A 10,741-nucleotide genomic window follows, 5' to 3' on the forward strand; every position below is an offset into this window, starting at 1 on the left:
AAAAAAAAAAAGAAGAAGGTTTTTTAAGCAATGAAATGCAGGGAAGTTACAAGTGAACACGGGACCACTCAGGGTGGATGTTCTGCAGGATATTTTCTAGATTCAGTCTGTAACTGGACCTGCCCCTAAATATAAAGCTTTCAAGAGTAAAAGTTCCAAGTATGATGTAATCAACGTTTTTTCCTGCTTTTCTTTGTTGGGGGACAAGAAAGGAGATGGCAACAGCGTTCCTTCAGCTCAAACTTGACCCTTCAGTGCTGCAAGAAATAACATTTTTTAAAACGGAACATGTTTTAATGGATTAATAGTATTACAAGTTCCTCTGACACAGATTTTCCTGGATCAAGAGCCTGGCTGTCATTAGGGAAAACAACTTCACTTTCTTGGAAATCTATCCAAGACGTGGGAAAATGGCTCGAGTATCAAAAATCTCTCTCCATGGGACAATATTTAGGATACTTAGGATAGCTAAAATGCTATCAGAAACAAACTTTTCTTTTTTCTGTTAATCAATAATTGTTGCTTGGTGTCACAATATGGTTCACAATTGCCAGTTAGCACAAGATCCCAACACTTTGAGTATCTGCACTATAGACCAAGCACAGTTTTTGACCATCAGAAAATGGCATGCTTGTGCAATACAACTTTAGATTTATTGGCATGCACTTTTGCTGCTTCAATCAAGTTTATAAAAAGAGAATTTATTCTGAAATCATGCTTTCTCCCACAGACAGCAATAACCCAAATAACTCATAGTTGTCCCGTGGCATTTTATGCAACAAAGTGAGTTCCCCCAAATACCTGTAAATTTGCGCGTGGCCAGAAACCTCAGGTTATGGTCAGAGTGCCTCACCTCAAAAGGTAACAGAGGATGGACATGGAGCTGCACAAACGCATCAGCATCCGTCAGTTTGTCAGGACTGAACAGCACGACAGACTGGCAAGCCTGGACAAAGCTAAGAACAGACAGGAGGAGCTGGATTTGTGGATGTGTTCTGGGAGGAAGATGAGGCAGCTGGGAGCCAGGGGAGTAATAGCTGGCTTGAACTTGAGCTGCTTGGGAGGGATTTATGAAAACCTCTGGGTTTATGGGAGGAGCCCTCTGACTGCTGGGAGAGGCAAAGACCCAAACGCCAGCACTGGACTCTCAACCTCCTGTTGTCATCACCTGCTCTTTCTTCACTCGGGGAAGGAGAAGCAGCTCCTTGGGCATCACGCACCACATCTGCTACCTGCTCCCTATGCCCGCTAGAACGCAAATGTCTCTATTGGTTTGCCAAACGCGTGAGCAGCATGTAAAGCACGTGATGTTGGGCAGCCATGGCAATTGCTGTATTATATTAGTCTTATTCTGAGAGCCAAACAAGGGGCGTCTTGATGCCCATCCTGCTGGGGTCGTCTGATCCCAGCAGTCTTTCCTGACCAAGTGCAGGGGGCTGGATATGATGCTGGCAGACACAGACTCAAGGATGTCCCATCTAGCCCCTAACAGCTATGAAACCAACCTGCAGGCAGCCTTGCATTTCTCATATTCCAGCTCTCTCCTGGTTGTACAACATGTAGCAGTTTCCTGGAAGCTGCCAGAAAAAAATGGAATACTAGACTTGGAGTGGTTAAGAGTCCACATCTTAGTTTCAAAATCCAAACCACTTTTTCAGCAAGACTTATTCTATAAAGGCACAGACCAATGTATGTAACATTTTAATAAGAAAAGGATATGTGTAATTACCAAGAAAAATCACGGAGGAGCTAGCCCTAAAAACCCCCCTATAATTCATCTGCTAACTTCAGCACAAATGTATTGTGCTTTATACAATGTTAAAGATATCCTGTATGAAGCCAAGAATTTCATACAAATGTACTATGCAATTTACAGCCAGAAGCCTGTAATGTTCTTGTAAATTGGCTGTTTTCTCCCCACCCGCAGCCCCCATCAGGAGCACCTACGGACATCAACAATAACAGATCTAAGAGCATCAGAGCATGTATGACCGTGAGGCTCTGCATGACAAGCTTCTGCAAAAACTAAAACTTCCTAGTAAGGTTTTAAGAATGAATACCAAGTGAATGCTGCTTATAGCAGCAGTTCCCAATCTGTGGTACAGGTGCCACCAGTGATACACAGACAACCTAACAGTGGTAAGCATTAACAGATTTATTGCAATTACTTTATATGACTAAAATTTGCTGGTGGTACTTAAGGTTGTGTTGTTTTAAACTGGTGGTGCACAGTGCGTCAGAGTTTGGAAATCACTGACTTATAGGAAGAAACCGTAGGCGTGATCTCAAAGTCAGTGCTTACAACTCCAATACAGGAAACAAAGCAACCAGCTATGTGCATTTCCAATGTGTAAAACCAGAGAAGCAGTGAAAACTGAACAGTGTCAGTCTCAACAGGACTGTAGTCCATCGTGGCACCATACCACCAGACAAGTGAGCTGCAGTGAGGCAAGGCTAGTGAGCTGATGCGTTACCATCTGACCTCCTACATAAAAATCATTTGACTAGACCACTGATGTTCAGCATGGAAGTGACAATTTGGGGTTTGGATGCCACCTGGAAGAGCATGTAAGAATTGTCATCCTTGGTCAGACCTGGGGTTTACCGAGCATACTACGCTGTCTCCAACAATAGCCAGTACCTGCTACATCAGAGAAAGATGTAACAGTCCTACCACGGACAAGTGTGGGATAATCTGCTCCTCCAAGGAGGTCTCACTGTGGTTTCTGACAAAGAGGGTTCACCTTAAACCCTGAAACGAGAGGGTCACTGTACCACTGAGAAGCATGATCATCCATTGTAACAACTCGGAAGATGCTTAAAATCCATTTCAATGCCTGATCCTTTTTAAAATCTTACTAAATTCTTGGCCTCAACTGCCTTCTGTAAAAAGTGCCTCTGAAACTGGGTGACTTTGGTTATTTAATTATAATTTTGCAATGCACGTGCAACTTACCCAAGTAAGAAGATTTGGCAATCCAGTTCAGGTGTCTGTCAGAGCTGAAATTCATAGCAACAATTCAAAACTCAGGGATCAGATCAGCGCAACAGAATGCAGCACTTGAGGAAATTTATAACTTTCTATCTTTCATAAAATCTACATAGCGTCCTCTGCCTCTAGGACCAGGTTAGAGCCAGCCTTCAGAACCTGAACACCTACACCTTGGATTTCACTTGAGCCATCACCACATCATACCTAATGCTACAAATACTGGGCGATTTATAGTCTGCTACTCTGGACCGACAGTCCAGCTCCTTCTTACAGCCAGCCCAGGTCACTGATGCCTTTTGTTCCATCACTTGTGTGCACACAACCATCAAGTGACAGTCCTTTGGTGGTAAACAGAGAACTTTTTGCCAGACCTAGTTTAATCCTCACACCTTTAGAAAATGCTCCTTAACATTCATGATTTTAAACCTATTCTTTCTTCTCAAAAGCCACTTCAGGGCTTTTGTTTGCTTAAGATGAGAAAGATGAGACAAATTGTCACAGTGTAAAGCAGCAAATGCATATAGAAGGATTTCAAGTTTTAAAGAGCACAAAACTAGCTTTCTTTAAGAAATCCATTAAAATGAAAGTGTTGCTGACCTAACTCATTGCAATAAGATCCACTCTTCAGGACTTAATCCATTCTAGCTCATTAAATGCAGCCAATTTCCACCCTGGGTTAGGAGGGCAAGCCTACCTAATTTGTAGTCTGGAATAAAATTCACTAACAGCGAATCAAGTAGGCACAGGCAATAAACAGGGAAGGACAAGGAGAATAAAAGCCACAGGACTTGAGCCTCTCAGCAGAAAGCCTGCATGTATTCTTCAGAGATGATTGCGCGTAAGTAATGGTGCAGCCTGTGCACAGAGGACCAAGGAGATAAAACCACTGCTACCACCGGGATGCCTGACTCCTGGGATCTGGCCATAGTGCACCCTGCCTTTACTCTGACACTGGCCATTTTGTTAATAAAACAAAAATAGTCAACCTGCTAATACAATGCAGATACTGCAAGGGGCATACACATCGAAGAAAATACTTCTGTTTCGCTCACGTCAGAAAGCATCCATCCTCTGAACGGAGGAACACAGTTCTGCACTTTGTTACCAGCTCAGCCTGCTGGTTTATGTCAGGGGAACCAGAGGAACGCTTGGGGTTAAACACAGCTCCCATTCCATCACCTCCTGGACCACCATCCATCAAGTGACCAGGCTCACAGACACCAGACCTGGGGAATTCCTCACCAACTGCAGCAACATCAAAAACGCCTCCAGAGACATCCAGAAGAGTGGCACTTTCATTTGGAAACGACTGCTGGTTAGTGTAAAAACCATTTCCAGCAGCAGCAGCAGGGAGCTCTGCCCAGCTGTAAAACTAGATTTCAATCAAAGCTTAATAGGAATACTCTCAGGATGCCATCTTCAGCTTTGCACACTTTACAGCATATGGCACTTTCATCTTCATCACTTCCGTCTAATGACAACAAGCAGGTCAAACACTTTCAGTACTGTGGGGAGAATCTGCTTGGGAGCATCCTTATTAACCTGTTATCGAGTTGCTCAACACTGCAAACTGCCAACCCTCAGCTGAGGAAATATGGACACTGCAGACTTCATCAAGCAAAACCTCGGGGAGTTCAAGACATTCAGAAAGCAAAATATAAACCATACCCACAATTGTACCTACCATGAGGGAAACGAGTATCAGCAGGCGGATTTTACAGACACAGAATCGAGGCACAAAGTTGCTGCTTTCCCCCAAGAGGGCGAAGAGAGTCACCAACAGAATCAGGAAGGGAATCCAGACAGCCCAATTCTCAGTCCATATAACATGGGCTCTGCATTAAAAATCTCACAAAGCTAACAATAAAATTGCAGCAAAAAACTGGAATCGTACTAAAGGAACCGACAATGGTAATTTCTGGCGTATGTTATAATTTAATGCCTGGTGTCAGAAGAGGCAGGCAAGGTTCTTTGGGTAGATGCGATATCTTTGATTAGACCAACAGCGTAGTTGGGAAATAGCTTTTTGCAAGCTTCCAGGGGCAATCGTCCTTCTTCAGGCATCGGGAGTGAGAAGAAACACGGATGGCAGCAGAATGTCATTTCACATGCAAAACAAACACAGAAAAAAGCAAAGCCATTCTGGCACCCAAACCATGAGTATGAGGGCATTATTACAACCATGAGAGGTACTGCACCAATGCAGAGCAAGCATTCGTTACACGGCCATTCTGTTGTTTCTAGCTGCAGCTAGCAGTCTTTGCAGTGATTACAGGGGAAGACGGTGGCATCCCCTATATTTACACTGCCCACCACTTTTCATCAGAGAGGATTCTTGAAGCTGCCAGAAGTTCTGTCTCTCTCATGCCTATAACAAGCCTTTGGTATCTGGCAGGGGAAACCACCGCTTCCCCTTTTCACCTGTATTCCTTAGGAGAATTATGACCACAAGCAAGGAATTAGTGAAAAAACCATGCCACAACCAAAGTAGCAGCTGCCAGAACAAACATGGCTGGAGCGGCAATGCGAAATTAAGCTGGGGCACAAAATAGGGGAGCAGCAACCTGCAGTAAGTCCAGGGCAGATGGCGGGGGGTGGCTCAGGCTCCCCACTCTCCTCTGAACCGTGCAGTGCATGCCAGCCACCAGTTCTCCCTCCCCGAGGCAACAGTTGGGCAGAAGCTCACACAACTTCCAGCCAGTTTAATTTGGTAAGTACTTGAGCCTACCTTCAGGAAAACCAGGTCTCTGTCTGCAGAAATCCTGAAGATTCAGGCTCTGACCCCGATTAAAGAGTCACAGTGACTGCTAATCACACGTGATGTGATCTGCTTTCATCCTTCTATTTTTTTTAAAGTTACAAACACAACATTACGTTAGAAGAATGTTTAGCTTCCAAAGTCAAGCGCTGGAAAGTTGGGATTTTACGCAGACTGAACATGCAACAATTAAAATAAACCAAAGTGTGCTGAAAGTCAGACTTTTATGCTTGTAAGAGGAGCATACTGTCTTCAAAAGCTTCAAACAGGAAACAGATTCTCATAAAATCCGCAACATGAATGGCAAGATATAACGTAGTTGGTCAAAAAGCAGATGAGGAGGGAAAACAACGTGGTACAGGATCCAGGTAATAACTTTAATAACTGAATCACTTGCCTGAAGAGCCCACCAGTCTCACGCACAGTTGTACTGGAGTCCATCACACACGCGCGCCCCACACACACGCCCTATGAAGACTGAGTCTTTGTGACAAGTCCATCATTAAACTGAAAGACTGTCAAACCCCCCTTTTAAACCCCTGATAATTTTCACAAAAGAGAACTTAATACCTTAAGTATATCATGTAAGATTTGTATATCTAGTGAAACAGTCCAGGGATATTGACTGAAGTATTACAAAAAATGAAAAGGAAAAAGCCATACAGGGAAAAGTAGCATTCCAGAAGGTTATTGAAAAACAGAACAGTGACATTTACTCACTCTAAATATAGGTTACCAAAACTCAAACATATAATTGAGTTTCACTCTCTGAAGAATAACTCCACGACATTTCAAATTTTGCAGTTCTCACCAAACTCCACTAGATTTGCCCAACAATGTCTTCATTTTTCCACCTCAACTGGAAAGTTCTCCTGTTATAAAAGCCTCGTGTTTTCCGGTTCCAGATTCTGGAGCGTTAATGTGTTTTAAAAGAAAGTGCCTAGGATGAGAGCCCAAGAATAAACAAAGACTCTCGAGTCCCTCCCCATAACCTCCACGCTCCTTGCGGCCAACACTTTATTTATGGCTAGTGCTGCATTTTGGAGCAGATACCGAGTCTTGCCAAGCCACACGCATCCCTTCCCCTATCCAAATAGGATTTCTGCAGAAACAGCAGCTGAAAAGCCTTTGGAAATGCAAGATCCCAGTTCTGCTGTCCAACCTACTGCAGAACCTGCTCAAGTGCACAGCAAGTCACTTTAATCTGAACTGCTTCTGATCAAACACTTACAAAATATTATACAGACAGCACATCAGCACAGTCCAAAAGAATCATCTCCTTTATCTGCAACAACATCAACTATCCACAAGTAAAAGGATCCCATTAGTTGCAGCCCCAGCTAACAGCCCAAATTACTCCTTCCCCTCTGACTGCAGGGGCCTGGGAGGAGGAAGACACAGTTACAGGGCAGACCTCACTGACCGTGCAGGTCTGAAACCATTCAGCTTATTTTTCTCAGCTAGAAGACGCCCAGCATGCACTTGCCACTTAAACTGGTCCACACAATTCTTGATGCCCTCCCCAAAGAGATAATCTGCTCAGGTGGACTAGATGATCTGCTCAGGTCCCTTCCGACCCTAGAAACTATGAAACTATAAGCTGCTGAGGCAACACACTGTTTAACAGAACAAGCATTAAGAAAGACCTAGCCATCTCCGTTAGTCCTGAGCACTTGCATGACCTGTACTGAACTTCAACCAGAGCATTTACGTTGTGACCATTATCAACGTCTCTCTCTTCCCAACAGAAAATCTACTACTTGTTCAGTCTGACTATGGGACATCCACAGATCTTACTCCAGGATTTATATTTCCTGTAAAAATAAAGTTTTATCTGGAAAAAACCACACCAAGGCAAAGAGAGGCTTCCCTAGAAGAAAAGGACAGTGTTTAAAAAAAAAGTGCAAAAATATCTGAAAATTACCCTTTTTCCTGTCTTGAGAATTGTGGGCACAAGATCCTCAGACCTAGAAGAAACAACAAGTTCCATGCAAGTTCATTCCCTGATGCACAGAGATCTGGAGGTAGGAGTACTTTATATAAGACAGGAGGGATTTTTAGATGCTCATGGCAATCTATTTTTACATCTAAAATGTGAACCATAATTTACCTAAAAATATAAATAACCTAAATCAGAGGGAAAATACCTAAATTTGGAGATCCTACCCATAAATTACAGGCCTGTGTTACTTTGGAAGAAGGCATTCTGAAACTGGGAGTTTATATTGGAAATCTCATTTAACAATGAAGAGGTTTTCTTTTTCCATAATTGATTTTAAAAAGTTAAATCAAACAGATCAGTTCTGTGTTCTAAGGTTGTCCAAGCAATCATCACAAAACCTGGTACCCAGCAGAGCTGAGTGGAAAATTTGCATCAGAGATAAAAACTGCAGTTTCTGCAAAGCCAGTTTTCCCCTCATTCTATGAAGTAGAGCCTTACTTACACCTTTGCAACACCACCATCCAGTGAAGAGCAGCATTCTCTTTTCATACCAAGCGAGCAGGTACAATTCAATACATACAGGAGATACGATCTGTTAGACCATGCCCTATCCACCAGCTCTTTTCAGAGGATAACCTGATTTTAATTCAACTGCATTAAAAATACTACTCATCATACAAGCTATATATGTTTGTCAACATATTTACTATCAAACTTAGTTACTGAGTTATAAAGATTGAGACATACGCAGCAAATTATAGGAAAAAAAAACTACTCGACTTGTAGTAGATATCATCTCTACTATGAGTCCTGATTGTCTTTTCCTCTAGACCAATACAGCTACAACCTGAATACCCAACACATGGAAGGTATTGAATTTTAGCTGATCTTTTTTAATGAAATCTTCATATTTTCCCAAGCAGAAAGCAACTGTGACCACCTGAAACCTGAGACCCTGCTCCTGCTGTTGTTTCAAGGTAATTTGCATCATCACAGATCCTCACAGGAGGCGAGAGACTTCATACCAGCTATGAACCAACTGCCCAGAGGAGTTTTCCATCTATTGACCCCTCTGTGAAATCCTATGAAATATGAACTTTCATTTCTATCCAGAACTTTTACAGTCTTTTCTCCAATGCCTGATGAAGGGTGTTTGTACCTGAAAGCTTGCAATTAAATAATTTTTTTGCAAAAATCTTGGTGGTCTAATAAAAGATATCATCTCTACTATGAGTCCCGATTGCCTTTTACTTGACTTTGTACACTTAATGGTTTTTCTAATTGCTCTTCACAACGCATTTCAATCAGACAACTTCTAACAACTAAGACAGTTATCAAAACTTTTTATATTCTTTTTATTCATACCTTTCGTTATTTTTTAAATGGAAGTTACTAAGTTGTGCATAAGTGTTCTTCAGACTAATTCTTCTTCTCCCATTCTTCGGATTGTCGCTCCTCCTTTGTCACTGCTTTGGATTGGAAGCTCCTTAGGAGCAGGGTATCTTATTACAAGTCCGCACAGTACCTCACTCAATGGGGCCCACAATTCTGGAGCTTCTGAACAGTAGAAATGGCTAAGCTTTTGTTTTCGTAGAGTGAGCAAAACATCAACCACCACATTAGTGTACTTCATGTTATTCTGTATCCTGCATTTGGCTTTTTACTGCTAATAAGTTACAAGCACAAGGTTGGTATGTGTAAGATGTATACTTCAGCTCCTAAAGGGAATTTTCTAATTGCCCAGCTTTCTACATATCAAATTTGTAATTTAGAAATGCAAAAAGGAACGGGGATATTTAAGACTGCAAATCCCAAAACACAAGAAACTCTTCCAATGATCGCTCCTGGCTCTTCATATACAATGTTAATTTTTCAATAGCATGTGATAAATATGTCTTTTCTAACATCACACGTGACTCAACACATACAGCTCGGGGCTTCTATATTCCTGTGACTCCTTAAAACAGACTGCTCATGTGGCTCCTCAGCCAATCAGGATGGACTGTCACAGGATTAGGTTATTAACCTCCCAATGTACAATGATCTGACACGTCAAATTAAACAGCAACTTACACACAATCATTTTGCTGCTTAAAATCGAGTTGACAATAAATATTTGGGTGACGAAACACAACATTCAGAGAATTTGCTTTTAGTAAAATAGCAAATATTTTAGAAAAATATTTTAGTCCCCAAAAGAAAACCACAGCTCCCTGCAGCGCGGGGCTCAGGTGTTAGGCTCTGTTTTATCACTAACCCACTTCAAGACGAGGATGTTCCACTAAAAAGGGCCCCTTGTTCCAGGGCAAAGATCGTTTCCTACAAACATGTATACGCCATAAATCCCCTGCTCACTTGCACTCTTTATGAACCACCATGAAGGGAACAGAAAGCCAGTTCTACACGGCTCTCAGAGCATCAACAGGACTCACAGCCTTGCTGAGTACAGTTCAAATCTCACGCTTTACAGCTTGAGACAACTGCCTTTGGGGGGTCAGGAAGGATTTTTTTCCTGATGCAAAACTGGCTACAAAAAAACATCTGGGGACAAGAAATCAGTGCTCTGAGATAGCACAGAATCCTATTTCTCAGGTTCCAGGCCTAATACATCTTCATAGTTTCAGAGTTGGTCGGGTCAGAAGGGACCTGAGCAGATCATCAAGTCTGATCCCCTGCCACGGGCAGGAAAGGATGCTGGGGTCAGACGACCCGAGCAAGGTGTTCATCTAGCCTCCTCTTAAAGACCCCCAGAGTAGAAGCCAGCACCACTTCACTTGGGAGTTGCTTCCAGATCCTAGCCGCCCGGACTGTGAAGTAGTGCCTCCTGATGTCTAGCCTGAATCTACTCTCAGTCAACTTGTGGCCATTATTCTTTGTTACTCCTGGTAGTGCTCTGGGGAACAGGGACTCCCCCAATGCCTAGTGGTCCCCTCTGACTAGTTTGTAACAGGCCACTGGATTTCCCCCTCAGCCTTCTCTTGTGGAGGCTGAACAGGTTCAGGTCCTGTAGCCTCTCCTCATAGGGCCTGCCCTGCTGCCCCCGGTCATG

Source organism: Gavialis gangeticus, unplaced genomic scaffold (genome assembly GCF_001723915.1).
Source record: "Gavialis gangeticus isolate Ggan-Ray unplaced genomic scaffold, GavGan_comp1, whole genome shotgun sequence".
Classification (NCBI taxonomy): domain Eukaryota; kingdom Metazoa; phylum Chordata; order Crocodylia; family Gavialidae; genus Gavialis; species Gavialis gangeticus.